The following is a 15607-nucleotide window of genomic DNA, read 5'->3' as shown; positions in this document are numbered from 1 at the left end:
GACCCTTGGGGTGACACCCTCTAGCGTTTTCTTGGCAGACTCAATACGGGGTGGTTTGCCAGTGCCTTCCCCAGTCATTACCGTTTACCCCCCAGCAAGCTGGGTACTCATTTTACCGACCTCGGAAGGATGGAAGGCTGAGTCAACCTCGAGCCGGCTGCTGGGATTGAACTCCCAACCTCATGGGCAGACAGATTCAGACAGCATATCGCTGCCTTACCACTCTGCGCCACATGGGGTACAAGGCTCCAAAATCCACCCTCCAAAGGATCCATTTTCTTAAGGGAGGAACTGGTCTCTTAGTCTGGAGACGAGCTGGAATTCTGGGGGATTCCCAGGACCCACTTGAAGGCTGCCTTCCCTAATGACTGCTCTGTCCGATAATGAAACCGGTTGTTGATTTCCAGCCGCTATCCAAGCAGCAGATTGCTTTCAGGCAAAAACAAAGCAAAACAAGAGCCTATTACAGCTTACTGTGCATCAAACACTTGCTTTTTCTGACATGAGGGACCTCTCCGCTTTTTTTTTCAAAAAAGCATATCGGGGCTGGGGATGTTCTGAGCAATTTTTTAAGTGCACTCATGCAAACTTGGTGCTGTTAGCCTGTCACCAGAACAATTATCCAGCACACAAAAATCAATATTTTGCTAACGTTCCGTTCCATCTACCTCCCTCGCAAGGCAAATGCTGATTAAAACACTACAAACACACCGGCCTTTCGTAATTCTCAGCTTGGCTTCATCAACAAGGCTTCCCGCAGCATACAGAACCCCCTCCGTCTCTGCCCCGGCATCCTTTTTTCCTGCCAGTGCATGTCGCATCGCCAGACATCCACATGAAATGTCATTCCCGGGGATTGCCTGAAAAATGAGCTCAACAGACGGGGCAGCCATCTTTCAGCAACAGCCAGCTGAACACACTGGAGGAGGGCTCTGGAGCTGCACTCAGGGAGGGGAAGCGAAAGGCCTCCCTTGCTATGGGAAGCAGAGAGGAAGAGAGAAATGCAGGGGGCTCGCCAGACTGGATGCCACAGGACCCCTGAATCCCCTGAATTCAAACCAGGTGCCAGGGTTTCCCGTTCTGTTTCTCTTTTGCCCACTTAGGCAGAAGATGCTCAGGTAACCAAGAGCCTTGCCACCTGATTGGCAAGTGGAATAGGGGCCAAATTGGGGGGAGGGGGGAATTATCTTCCTGGGGAAATAATTTTTTAAAAGAGAAACAAAGCTGCACCTCCTTATAGGCAGTTCTGGCCATAGAGCTCCTGGTGATTCCTAGAGCGACTTGGAAAGAGGAAAGTTAGCTCTAGGAATCGCCAAGAATTCAGCGGTCAGGATTTCCTATAAGTGGATGCAGGCTTTAAAACATAAAAGGTTTTCTGTAATCTTAAATCAATCACACACAAAATGTGTTCAACTACTAAGGGGGGCAGAACACGCCAAGAGTTTTTCATGCAGGAAACTGGTACTGAAGGGCTAAAGTCATGAAGCAGTGTGTTCCACAGTTCCCCTTCCTTCTCTCCCAGACCCCCAGGAGAGAGAGAGACCAAAGAGGGCTAAGGAACATCCTAGATGCTTCCCAGGATGACTGCACTGTGCTTCTTGGCTGCAAAAAAGCACCACTATAAGAGCTGGAAACCAGTGTTCAGCGATGGTGGGCAGGGCTGTCTTCACCCATGGGCACGCTGGACAGTTACCCAGGATCCCACAAGCACAGGGGCCCCATGCTAATCTATGTCAGTATTGATAGTTTGCAAAATGTGAATGGCCAAGTGGTTTATATAAGACTAGATTTAGAGCCCGTTGTATATGTAAATGCAACAGGTGCTAGCATGCCCTGTGCTCCCTCCCTCCAGCCAACCCTTCCCCCCTGCCCCTAAAATGCCTGCCACGGCCTGTCCAAGCCTTGGCGGGGGTTTTCAGGGCACGGAACTCCCTTCCCTCCCCCCAGCCAGCCCCACCAATCTCCTCTCCCGGCAGCGGTCAGAGGCAGACTGGCGATGGTTGTGCTAGACTGCCCCTTGCCAGGTTCATTGGGGGGGCGGCCCGGCCCCTGTTTCCAGTCCTGATTGGCCTGGGAACTGGAAGCAGAGGGTGGACGGTCCACCCAGGAGGACTCTGCTCAAATATTAAAGGTAGCTCAGTGTTAAAGATGTGAAAACTGCTGAATGTAGATTGAGACAGAAATGAGGCCTCCCAGTGTTGTGAATCAGCCTGCAGTAGAGAGCCTGGAGTAAGGATAAGCCATTTTTCCTGTTCAAGGGTCATGTTATATTGTCCGAACATTTGTGTCGCTGATTTTATCGACGCTTTACGCTTTCACTCCCATGAGTGGTTGTGTTGGCAGAGCTTTGCCTGGATACCTGGAAGGCTGTTAAGAGGGCCCTGATGGTGGTGAGTCATGCTGTGCCATCCTCCCTTAGAGGAGTTCTGGACTAGCTCATGGTCACACCGTGAATTCAAAAGCTGTGCAAAGGTTTCAAACAAGGACCCCTGATATTTTTGAGCCTGGAACAGCCACAAAATGGCTGCCACAAAGAGTTGTCAACTCTGGAAGGGGATCGAAGGGTACAGAGGAGAGTGACGAAGAAGATCTGGGGCCAAGGGACCAAGCCCTATGAAGATAGGTTGAGGGACTTGGGAATGTTCAGCCTGGAGAAAAGGAGGTTGAGCCTCTTTAAGTATTTGAAAGGTTGTCACTTGGAGGAGGACAGGATGCTGTTCCCGTTGGCTGCAGAGGAAAGGACACGCAGTAATGGGTTTAAACTACAAGTACAACGATATAGGCTAGATATCAGGAAAACATTTTTCACAGTCAGAGTAGTTCAGCAGTGGAATAGGCTGCCTAAGGAGGTGGTGAGCTCCCCCTCACTGGCAGTCTTCAAGCAAAGGCTGGATACACACTTTTCTTGGATGCTTTAGGATGCTTTGGGCTGATCCTGCGTTGAGCAGGGGGTTGGACTAGATGGCCTGTATGGCCCCTTCCAACTCTATGATTCTATGATTTTATGATTCTAATCTGAGGAGGGGGGAGTTTGGGGAAGGGAGGGACTTCAGTGGGGCATGATGCCAATAGAGGACATCCAACAAAGCAGCCATTTTCTCCAGGGGAACTAACCTCTGTCACCTGAAGATCACTTGAAATAGTGGGAGATCTCCACCCACCACCTGGTGGTTGGCAACCCTTCCGCCACAGAATGGCTGCCACTGCTTCTTGTCCACAGGAGAGAAAGCGTGATGGCAGGTGGGAAACCTAAAAGCCCTGGTCTTAGATGGGCACCACAAAGAATGCTGTTCCAGTGTGAAAGCCTTTATTACTTTCATGCTGAACCAGAACTGGAAAGCTCATAACAAAACTCCAATAGCCATAATTTCCTTATGGGTTTCCATGGTGAAGAATGAGGCCTACTCATGGGTTGGAGAATTCAGGGGTGTTTTTAAAAGGAAGAGTCTCTTGTGGCGCAGAGTGGTAAGACAGCAGACATGCGGTCTGAAAGCTCTGCCCACGAGGCTGGGAGTTCAATCCCAGCAGCCGGCTCAAGGTTGACTCAGCCTTCCATCCTTCCGAGGTCGGTAAAATGAGTACCCAGCTTGCTGGGGGGTAAAACGGTAATGACTGGGGAAGGCACTGGCAAACCACCCCGTATTGAGTCTGCCATGAAAACGCTAGAGGGCGTCACCCCAAGGGTCAGACATGACCCGATGCTTGCGCAGGGGATAGCTTTACCTTTACCTTAAAAGGCAAGGGATGAAGTGTCACGCTGTGCAGTTCTTCCCCTGCTAGAGGGAGGGGATGAAATGTTTGGGAAGGCTAGAGGGCCACACCCTGAGGCAGCCCCACAGGGACACATGTGCTGGGCTTTGGAGACGAAACCTAAGATTAGCCCAAGTTTCAGCTAATACACGGAGGCCTTTCTGAAGTAGTTATTTGCCGGAGTATTCTCGCTGCATTGACTTCTGGATGCCGACCAATTTTGCTCTTGGCATTCTACAATTGTGGGTTTCTCCAGCACCGTCCAGGAGCCCATTCACAGCTTGCATTTTGCACTTCTGTCAGGTGAGTAAACATTTCAGGCTCCTGCCCTGTCTCCCTTCCCTTTAAAATCTGAGCATGCACAATAACGTGACCAACACCACACTTGTTCTCATGTCTTGCTCTCACCACCAACCTCCCTCCCTTCCTCTACATCCCATGGAAAAAGTGCCCGAGCTCTCTCCTTTTCCAAATGCTATGCCGCTCATCTCCCTACCACGACCCAAGCCTTCTCAGGAGCAATGTAAATTAAGAAGAAGAAGAAGAAGAAGAAGAAGAAGAAGAAGAAGAAGAAGAAGAAGAAGAAGAAGAAGAAGAAGAAGAAGAGTTGGTTCTTCTATGCCGCTTTTCTCTATCCAAAGTAGTCTCAAAGTGGCTTACATTCGCCTTCCCTTTCCTCACCCCACAACAGAAACCTTGTGAGGGAGGAGAAGCTGAGAGAGCCCTGATAGTAATGCTCAGTCAGAACAGTTTTATCAGTGCCGTGGCAAACCCAAGGTCACCCAGCTGGCTGCATGTGGGGGAGCACAGAAACAAATCCAGCTCACCAGATTAAAAGTCTGCACTCCTAACCACTACACCAAGCTGACAGCTTGGTAAAAATGGTGCCTGTTTGTGCCTGTTTTAAATGTAAGACAAATAAGATATTTTTCTGTACTTAGGGGAAGCCATGGAAGGTTACTAGATGAAATTAACAAAGTTCCTAATCACCCTGCATGAAATTGACCAAGGCTCTGTTTTCCTGCACGAAACTGACAAAAGAGTGTTTTGTTGAATGCTCAGTCTAGCTCTAGGGGGAGACAGGAAGGTGGTGTGTGTGTGTTGTGCTTGTGCTACTTTCAAAGTATGTTGTTGTTATTGTTGTTGTTAGTTGCGAAGTTGTGTCTGACCCATGGACAATGATCCTCCAGGCCTTCCTGTCCTCTACCATTCCTCAGAGTCCATTTAAGTTTGCACCTACTGCTTCAGGGACTCCATCCAGCCACCTCATTCTCTGTCGTCTCCTTCTTCTTTTGCCCTCAATCGCTCCCAGCATTAGGCTCTTCTCCAGGGAGTCCTTCCTTCTCATGAGGTGGCCAAAATATTTGAGTTTCATCTTCAGGATCTGGCCTTCTAAGGAGCAGTCAGGGCTGATCTCCTCTAGGACTGACCAGTTTGTTCACCTTGCAGTCCAAGGGACTCGCAAGCATCGTCTCCAGCACCAGAGTTCAAAAGCCTGAATTCTTTGACGCTTGGCCTTCCTTACAGTCCAACTTTTACAGCCATACATTGCAACTGTGAAGACCATAGCCTTGGTGTAAACTGCACGGAGCTTTTATTCCAGCCCCAGGTCGATTCCGTCCCTGCCCTCTACACAGAATGCTATTTCTGTTTTGATTTGGGGCGATTTAAAATTTCCAAAATTTTTCAACAGAGGCTGGATATTTGCTTTGTGGGGGAGGGTGGCCTCATGTTCCCCCCCCCCCCACTAGACCAAAGCGAAGCTTTGCACAACCATTTTAGGACTGAGGGGGGGAAAGCACAGTCAAAAAAATAAATCCAACTTGATCTTCTGTAATTATGAACCCTAGCTGGCCTGCATTTCCATTCAAAAAAAATGTTCTGTTTTGCTTTTTTGAGGATTCAGCAAAACCCCTGAAACCATACTGATAGTATACCTGAGGGACTGCTTCTCCGCCTACACCCCTCAAAGAGCCTTACGCTCTGCTACCTCCAACCTCCTGGTGGTCCCTGGCTCCAGGGAAGCTCGCTTGACCTCAACCAGGGCCAGAGCTTTCTCCATTCTGGCCCCCACCTGGTGGAACGAGCTCCCGGAGGAGACCAGGGCCCTGACGGAACCTAAACAGTTCCGCAGGGCCTCCAAAAGGGAGCTCCTCTGCCAGGCATTTGGTTGGGGTCGACCCAAGCCATTGCTTCCAATTGGCCCCCAAGCCCCCTCTCCTCCTCCTGCTGTGACTGCTCTAAATCTTCACAACTTACTGGGTCTCAGTAAGAGTTGAGCTGAGGCTCCTTTGCAGTTCTGCTATTCTCTCATGTTATTGTTATTATCATGTTAATGGTTATTGTTGTTATAATGTTATAATGTTATTGTTATCACCTGTTACCATGTGTTATTTGTATTTTTTTCCTGTTTCCTGTAAACAGCCCTGAGCCTTCGGAGAGGGCGGTATATAAATTTAACAAATAAAATAAATAAAAATAGATTTAGGTCGGCAGCTGTATTGGCCTGAAGCAACAGAACGAAATCTGAGTCCAGGGCCTAGTCTGCACACAATAGATAATGCACTTTCAATGCACTTTAGAAGTAGATTTTCCTGGGCCTAGTCTGCACACAATAGATAATGCACTATCAATGCACTTTAGAAGTAGATTTTCCTGGGCCTAGTCTGCACACAATAGATAATGCACTATCAATGCACTTTAGAAGTAGATTTTCCTGGGCCTAGTCTGCACACAATAGATAATGCACTATCAATGCACTTTAGAAGTAGATTTTCCTGTTCCGCACAGGAAAATCCAGCTGCCAGAGCACATTGAAAGTGCATTATCCTACGTGTGCAGGGGTAAGGACACAAAGCATCTACCCAGAATTACCCTTGGTTGGTCTTAAAGGTGCCTCTGGACTCAGGCTTTGTTCCAAAAACATGCTGTCATTTTTGTGGAAAAGTACAAAGAGAAGGAGCAGTCCAGAACAAAATGAGGAAATAAATCGGGGAGGTCTCAAGCTAGAAAGCGACAATGCTCTCCCTCAAACAGGAAGGCTGGCCTGACAAAGCCGGGCAAACACCCTACAGCAGAGCCAACTCCTAATGCAAACATTTATCTATTTATGCTAAACATCCAGTCTGAGGAAGTTTATTCTGCAATTTGAAAACCTGCCCAGTTGTTGAAGGGGGGGGCAGGTAACAAAGGAATGGCACCGCATGATCTTGTCACTTGGACGATTAGACATGTCCTCCATGAATAGAGATCAAGATGGGGAGCAGTGTTAATCTGCCTGGAGCAGCAGAAAAGACTCACGAAAGCTCCTCCCTGCCACAATTTCTTAAAGTCTTTTTTGGCATGGTACTCCTGAACTGTTGCGCTTTCCCACTGCTCCATGAATGAGTCTGGCTTGTGTCCCTAAACGTCACTATTAGGGTGGCGCGCTCCGGCCGGAGCACACAACTCTAGTCACTGTTGTCTATTTGGACCAGAGGCAGATCCCAATGGATGTTCTCTGGTCTTTCACATCACCAACTAGCTGGTCCTTTTCACTGAGAGAGCCTCGATATCGCACAGTTTTATCAGTGCCGTGTTGAGCCCAAGGTCACCCAGCTGGCTGCATGTGGGGGAGTGCAGAATTGAACCCGGCTTGCCAGATTAGAAATCCACACCCCTAACCACTACACCAAACTGGCACCAAGCGTAGAGCCTGGAGCTGTCCTAGAATCACAACTCCTTTTCAGAGGACACAAATCCATTGCCCATCCGTTGCCCATAAGGAAACAGCCGCTTTGGAAGACAGAAATCGAAGGCATTTATGTGGGCAGAGTTTAAATTTGCAAACAGCTTAAAAGAACAAAATAGTTTTATCAAGAAGAGAAACAAACTTTGTACAGGATGAGAGGAGAGAAGAGAGCTCTAGCTACCTTAACTATTGTCTGCAGATGTTCTGCAGTGCTCGGTCTGGAGGCAAGCAGTGCTCAAAGGAGCAGGAAGTCTCCAGAGAGCCAATCAGGACACAGGAGGAGATGATTTGAAAAATGCCAGTTTGTTCCTGATCTAACAATGCACTGCCCTTGGAGCTCCAGGCATTTTCTAGGCCAGAATTGGCAACCCTTCTAGAGAGCAGGAGCTCCATGTTGGTCACGGATAAAGACTCATTTCTGAAACTGCAGCACAGACAGTGTCTCATGAAGACCACCCAGCTGACTGAATGTCGGCTATGTTCCCAATTTCAAGGGAAACCAAAAGAGGGATCAGTAGACTCCTCTGGCATTTCTTTAGCGTGTTCCAGGCTCATTTACTTAAATATACTTCCTTTTTCATAGATTTTGACTGGGTACATGAGGCTTTCCTTTGCAATCCCATTTGAATTGTCAAGGATCGATTCAAGAATTAATGCTTGTTTGTTTTAGGGCTCCTGCAGCTTGTTTGAAAGAACTCTGAAGGGCACAAAATGGCTCCCAACTTGATGCTTAAGTGCTACAACCACGAGCTACAGTTTTCAGAGGAGCTGAACTGTACTAAAAAGTATTGCCAATTATAATGCTATGATGCATGCATTTATTGCTCTCCGATTTGATAGACAATCTCTCTCTTCCTCTTAGGAAAAGTAATAGGAAGTTTTGTCAATGAGCTTTTTTAAACCCTCATTCTCCTTGGTGGTAAGTTCCTGTATCTGTAGATGGGGGAGGGGTTCTGTTCCACATGGGTTTTGCTCAAAAGAATCGATTCATAAAAAAGACTCATTTAGGAAATGGAAGGAGAGCCTTATAACCAAGGAGGAATATCAACAAATAACCAAGGCTCGTAGGGAGAGTGTTAGAAAAGCTAAAGCCCGGTATGAACTTAGGCTAGCAAGAGGTGCTAGCCAAAAAAAGGGCTCTTTCATTATGTTCAGTCCAGTCACACGCCTTCTCAGACCTTCTTGGAGCACCCAAACAAGGGGAGCACAATGACGGAAGGCGGAGTCAATCCGGGCAAATTCAGCAGACCTGACCCTCCTCTCTACGGGAGCCAATTTCTTTATCATAGACGCTCTAGAAATAAAATGCACGAGCTGATCCAAAGCCACAGGAATGAAGCAGAGGGCTTTTCAACATGCCAGTCCTGGACATAATTGCATTTTCCTCAATACAAAGAAAGCACTCTGGGCATCCGTGCGGAGTACCTAAGCCCTGACAGCTCCAGCTGGGGAGAGGGGATGTCAAAGGAGTGGCGTGGCCCAAATTAAGAAGTCCGGCTGCAATAAAACACAGCGGAGCTCAGCCACTTCGCTGCAACAAAGGCTCCCTTTATGTCCAGACAATGGAAGCCGAAGCCACCAACTAAGCAGGACACCGAATCCCCTCTAAGGGGACTCATTTCCTTCTGGGAGGAACAAATGAAGACATCTTCGGCATCCTCCCAGCCCATCAGACAACTCTCTCATTTCTCTCCCCTGAGGGAGGGGCTGTTATTGCAAATAATTTGTAGAAAGGAATATCTCTGGAGGGATTTTATTCAACCTCAAGAGGCTGCAAAGGGGAGAGAAAACCCTTCCTCGTGTGCATGGGAGAGGGGGGGGATACAGCAACCCTATTCAGAACAGAAGGGAGCCATGTGGCTCCCTTAGACACCCTGTGGACCAGCCACACTACTCAGGCCATGAAACCCTTGCTGTTGTTGCAAAGCCATTGGCTTCTCTGAAGCTCCCGTCACACACGGAGAAAGCAACCTGGGCCTAGTCTGCACACAATAGATAATGCACCTTCAATGCACTTTAGAAGTAGATTTTCCTGTTCTGCACAGGAAAATCCAGCAGCCAAAGCACATTGAAAGTGCATTATCCTACGTGTGCAGACTAGGCCCTGGTTTCCTAAACTAGTTGGCCTTTGCCCCACTCTCAGGCCAGGAACACACACACACATCTTGGGGGTGGGTAATCCAGGATTAAGGATAGCTGTCTGTAAAGCTGAGTTTACAGTCAGGTTTGGGGGGGGGGGAGCTAAAAAAATTAGAAAGCGTTAGAGCAATGAGATCTCAGTCACTATTTCGGGTTTCCTAGGCAACCACAAGAAATTCTTTCGGAGCGGCAGCCAAAGGGGAGAGTGGCGGGGCTGAAGGGGGGGGGGATTTCCCCTTCCACACAAGTCCTCATACCCTCCTCCCCTGGCATGCTCGCATATCTCCAAAGATGTAACTCCTTTGACCTCTTCTCTCCAATGTATGAAGGAGCAGTCCAGCAGAGATTGCAGCACTGTGACCAACGCATCCCATCCGCCAATCATTCCGCTTAATCAATGCTTTCAGGAGCACGCTAATGCCGAATTATGTCATTGGATTTCTGCAAGCCTCCACAAAATCTTTAATTTCGACGCGGCTGCTCAAGGGAGCTTGCTCTCGCCACTCGCTCCTGGAGGGTCACAAGCAAGGGTTTCACATCCCCTTCGCATCCCCGTGCCTAGTTCCTCTTGGAGCTCTCCGGATGACAGAAACTGAGGCAGATCTCCAAAGTGCAAAGGGGGAAAAGGGCACCAGCAATCCTTAGAATCACAGAATAATAGAGTTGGAAGGGACCTCCTGGGTCATCTAGTCCAACCCCCTGCACTATGCCGGACTCTCACAACCCTATTGCTCATCCACTGTCACCTGCCCCCTTGCCTCCCCTTGCCTCAGCTTCCCACACAACTCACCAGGGGTTTAATGTTTAGGGGCAGAATCCACAATGTTTGGCCCAGTACGCTTTGAGAGAAAAGAAATTCTGGTTTAATAAACTGAGTGTTCATTTTTAAAAAATACCTCGGTTGTTATTTTATGCCAGGGTAGCTGTGTATTTGTTCGTATGTCCGATATGATGACATTTCCAACACTTACAATCTAATCGCTTTGAAATCTTTGCAGTTACCTTAGGTATTATATGCCATCTACTATGGAAAAGTATAGAGAAAAAGAATAGAGAAGAAATTTCAAACACCGTATTCCCCCTTCCAACCCTCCTTGCCTCCCTCAATCTTCTTAAGGGGTCTCATACCCCCCCCGCCCAGTCTTTTCTTCCTTGCTTCAAGCCATAATCCAAATAGAAGCTCCAGTGCTCCTGACTTTCTATCTGCCATAAGTGTAAATTTAGTGTCCAAAATATCAGAAAATTCCATTTATTCCTTTTTAAGGGGGTCTCATATCGAGGCTTGCTACATCTTGTTCTTCCCCTTGTGCCAAGGCATATCCTGGACCTCAGAAATCAACTCTCTCCTGCATTTTTTGCAGCGTTTTGATGGTTTTCCTTCCTGTTGGTAAAATTAGCTTTTATGGCTCATTTTATCATTGTAAAATAGTCATCGGCAGTTAATGCTTCTAGAAGTTGGCTTTTATGGTGGAGAAGTTTTAAGTTTTACTGTTGATGCATTTTTAACATTTTAATGTATTACCCTCTCTTGTACAAACTGCTATTGTATAGTAGTGCATATAAAATTTTGGTCTAAATGACCGTAAATAAAGAGGTAAGGTAAAGGTAAAGGTAAAGGTATCCCCTGTGCAAGCACCGAGTCATGTCTGACCCTTGGGGTGACGCCCTCCAGCGTTTTCATGGCTGACCCAATATGGGGTGGTTTGCCAGTGCCTTCCCCAGTCATTACTGTTTACCCCCCAGCAAGCTGGGTATTCATTTTACCGACCTCGGAAGGATGGAAGGCTGAGTCAACCTTGAGCCGGCTGCTGGGATCGAACTCCCAACCTCAAGGGCAGACAGCTTCAGACAGCATGCTGCTGCCTTACCACTCTGCACCACAAGAGGCTCTAAAAATAAAGAGGTAGGTAGGTAAAAATAAAGAGGTAGGTAGGTAAAATTAGTTGCCAGAAAATACTGTCAGCTGCTTGGGGAAAACATGCCTCCAAGGTGTCAACTATATCCTAATGAAAACTCTGATTTGAAAAAAGACAATCCTGAATTGAAGGAGACTGTGCCTACTGATTCTCACCCGGGAAACTGGGCAGATTTTAAGTTGTCCCTGGAGAGGCATTGCAGCTCAGAGCTGGACCAGCCCAGAGCCTGGAATGCCACTGCCAGTTCAAGTAGACTCTCTAGAGCAAGGGTAGTCAAACTGTGGCCCTCCAGATGTCCATGGACTACAATTCCCATGAGCCACTGCCAGCAGGGGCTCATGGGAATTGTAGTCAATGGACATCTGGAGGGCTGCAGTTTGACTACCCTTGCTCTAGACCTCAGTGAACCAATAATCTGCTTCAGTATAAGGCTGTCCTACTTGGAGGAGGGCAGGAAGCTGTTCCTATTGGCAGCAAAGGGCAGAACTCACAAGAACGAGTTTAAATTATGGGCTTTAAAGTGCCGGCTGGATGTTAGGGACTGGTTTCTTTTTTAAAACGGTAAGAGTCGTTCAGCAGTGGAACGGGCTGCCTAGGGAGGTGGTGGGCCCCCCTCACCGGCGGTCTTCAAGCAGCAGCTGGACGAACACTTGCCAGGGATGCTCTGAGCTGATCGTGCATTGAGCAGAGGGTGGGACGAGATGGCCCTTCCCACTATGATTCTATGTGCCTTAATGTATCTAGCGTGAAGTTAGGCTCCGGTCAACTCAGAGGGATTCAAGAACAGCTGCAAAAGCACACAGTCAGCCACGTCATAGGGCCGCATGGGAACTCTGCAGGGCCAGAACCTGGAGGATCAGTCTTGGGTCTCATTTTCTTCAGCTTTCAAGCAGCCAGGAGGTTTGGTGGACTAAGGCAGGGGTAGTCAACGTGTGGTCCTCCAGAAGTCCATGGACTACAATTCCCATGAGCCCCTGCCAGCAAATGGGAATTGTAGTCCATGGATATCTGGAGGACCACACGTTGACTACCCCTGGACTAAGGTAACTAAACCACCATCGTAGCCCCCTGGAACACTGCACAGGCTTTGCTCTGGAGAAGAGGTCACTGTGGGTATTGACTGATTTAACAACAGACACAGGAGAACCTGACGCTGCCTTATCCTGAAACACAGTTATTATAGTGAATGAATAAGAGATAACCACAACAATAATAAACAGAGAAATAACATTTTAAAATAGCAAACAATCTAACAGGCCCATAGTTGGTCATATCTGTCATGTGGGTTCAAGGGAGAGAGGCTCAGGGGCCCAGCAGATGTTGTTTAGATTTGGTTAACCTCAACCAAATGCCTGGTGGAGGAGCTCCCTTTTGCAGGCCCTGGGAAACAGTATTATAGAATGCAGTTTCTATATTGTATTCTATATAGGGACCTCTTTGGTCATCTAGTCCAACCCCTGCACTATGCAGGATACTCACATCCCAATCGCTCATCTACTGTAATCTGCCACCCCCTTGAGCCTTCACAGAATCAGCCATCAGGTGGCTATCCAGCCTCTGTTCCTCGGGTGGTGATGGGTTCTCCAACTTTGGAGATTTTTAAACAGAGGCTGGATAGCCATCTGACGGAGAGGCTGATTCTGTGAAGGCTCAAGGGGGTGGCAGGTTACAGTGGATGAGTGATAGGGTTGTGAGTGACCTGCATAGTGCAGGGGATTGGACTGGATGACCCAGGAGATCCCTTCAAATTTTGTTATTCTATGATTCTAGCTCCACTTACCTCAGAGGGTATCTGTTGTAGGGAGAAAAAGGGGAGGCACTTCTACACTACTTTGAGACTCTTTCAGGTACTGAAAAGCAGGGTATAAAACCAACTCTTCTTCTTCTAGAGATGGAGCTTTTGTGGTTGATGTCCCCGCTCCTCAGGGCCATTCCGCACCAGGATCAATGTTGCAAATTGGTTTCGGAACGAAAAAACGCCATTTTAAATAGTGGAATTCATTGTTATACATACCTGCCTTTGTAGTGGAATCCAGTTGCGTTTCTATCGTTTCCCACGGGTTTCCGGTCTCGGCAAAAATCGCTATCCAGGAAGCGATATTGCCGAGCTTTGTCCCACCCCTGGCCGTCAATCAAACGGCCAAAAATAAAGGGAAAATAAACTAGCAAACGGGGCTGTATGGTGCTTGGTGACTTAAAACAGAGGGACTGCAGCCGGGGAAGCCTTGCTGGGTGAATGAAGGCTCGCCGGTTCGTTGTGCATAACCGCATTTTTGTAGCGATTACAATTTGCCACATTCCTGCTACAAAAAAACTGTGCGGAATGGAATATCCTCCTCTTTCTGGTCACCTTGACACTGATCCTCTTTGTATTTTGGCGCCAGACTAACATTTCTTGTTCTCCGAGGCTTTTAATCGAGGCTTGATCCCACCTTGTAGTTGTCTGTTTTAGTATCTTTTACTATCTCATGGCCTCTATCCCATCTGTCGGCTGTTTTTATAACTTATGGTTTATGCGGCTGAGTCACAGCTGGTTTTTTGGCTATGTGTTTAATGATTTTTAGATTGGTATGTTCTTTCTTTATTACGGCTGAGATTATTTTAGCTGCTTCATTCACTATTTTATTGATCTGGGGTTTTCATGTTTTTAATCGTCATCATTAGTAGGTTCCTATGGTAATGACTGGGGAAGGCACTGGCAAACCACCCCGTATTGAGTCTGCCATGAAAACGCTAGAGGGCGTCACCCCAAGGGTCAGACATGACCCGGTGCTTGCACAGGGGATACCTTTACCTTTACCTTTTACCCTTACACAGAGCAGACCTATATCCAGCCATCCAAAGGAAGCCGACTGAGAATATGCGAATCACACTAACAAATTCAGCATATACAATTTGAGGAATATCCAAAAGCTGATGGGAGGGTAACAACCCATATGGGGAATAATGCCATTCATCTGTGACTTATTCTAAATGCAGATTAGATGTCCTTCTTCCTTACAGGGGAGTTCATGCAAAGCCCTTTGGATAAGAGTGACAGATAAATACCAAAACAAAATCAGAGTCACATGGCCCCTTTAAGACCAACAGAGATTTATTCAAGGCGTGAGCTTTCGAGTGCAAGCACTCTTCCTCAGATCGCCATTTTTGTAAATACCAAGTTACTTTCGCCCGATCAACAAGTTTTACAAACGCAAGAAATGCCAAAGAGGTTTTGTTTTTGCTCCGTGAGTTGTGGTCCTGGATATGAAGACGCGGTCCTTCTTCAGGGGCACCGAACGGGAAGGACTGAAGCACAGCAGAAGAGGCTCTGCTGCTTCCGAAGCCGAAGGTCCCAGGTTCAATCCCAGGCATCTCCAGTTAAAAGGGATCAGACTGTAGGTCAGGGGTAGTCAAACTGCGGCCCTCCAGATGTCCATGGACTACAATTCCCAGGAGCCCCTGCCAGCGAATGCTGGCAGGGGCTTCTGGGAATTGTAGTCCATGGACATCTGGAGGGCCGCAGTTTGACTACCCCTGCCGTAGGTGATGGGAGAGACCACCTGAGACCTTGGGGGACCGCTGCAAGTCTGAGTAAACAAGACTGACCTCGATGGACTTAATGTATGTTCATGCTTCTTAAAAATGCTGCACTGCACACCCTTTATCTGTGGTGGCATTCACCCAACCAGGTGGAAAGCCATGGCCATACCTTCGGCTGTTGCTCTTGGTCGCAGCCCCAAAGGAAACTCTCCGTGTCATCCTGAGCAGAGCGGCACCCTCTCAAGCCCAATGATTTCACCAGAGGGCAGAAGGGTGTAACTTTGCTTAGATCTGGCCCCGTTTGCAGTCCTGAACCCACCCTGAAGCCAGGGACCTCAGCCAGATGGCCAGAGCACAGTCTGCATTTGCACGCGGCAGTTCAGATAAGAATCAGCTTGAGTAGCTCAGAGACTGGCCTTTGAGATCAACCCCTGCTGTTTTAAAATGCCCTCAAATGGCTTTTCCATCTCTGCGCTTCTCTGACCCTAGTTAACTGTAAAAGAATAATGATTTTTTTTTAAAAAAACTATAAATCACACAGTGTTCTTCC

General features: G+C 47.7%; 1 protein-coding gene across 9 annotated transcripts in view; it reads right to left on the bottom strand.

Moving 5' to 3' along the window:
* KCNMA1 (potassium calcium-activated channel subfamily M alpha 1) overlaps positions 1-15607 on the bottom strand; it is a 581951-nt gene that overhangs the window by 398512 nt on the left and 167832 nt on the right. The window lies entirely within an intron of this gene.

The sequence above is a fragment of the Paroedura picta genome, chromosome 7 (assembly GCF_049243985.1).
Source record: "Paroedura picta isolate Pp20150507F chromosome 7, Ppicta_v3.0, whole genome shotgun sequence".
NCBI classification, from domain to species: Eukaryota; Metazoa; Chordata; class Lepidosauria; order Squamata; family Gekkonidae; genus Paroedura; species Paroedura picta.
The sequence above is the reverse complement of the archived record's forward strand: the minus strand, read 5'-3'. Positions and strand labels throughout refer to the sequence as shown.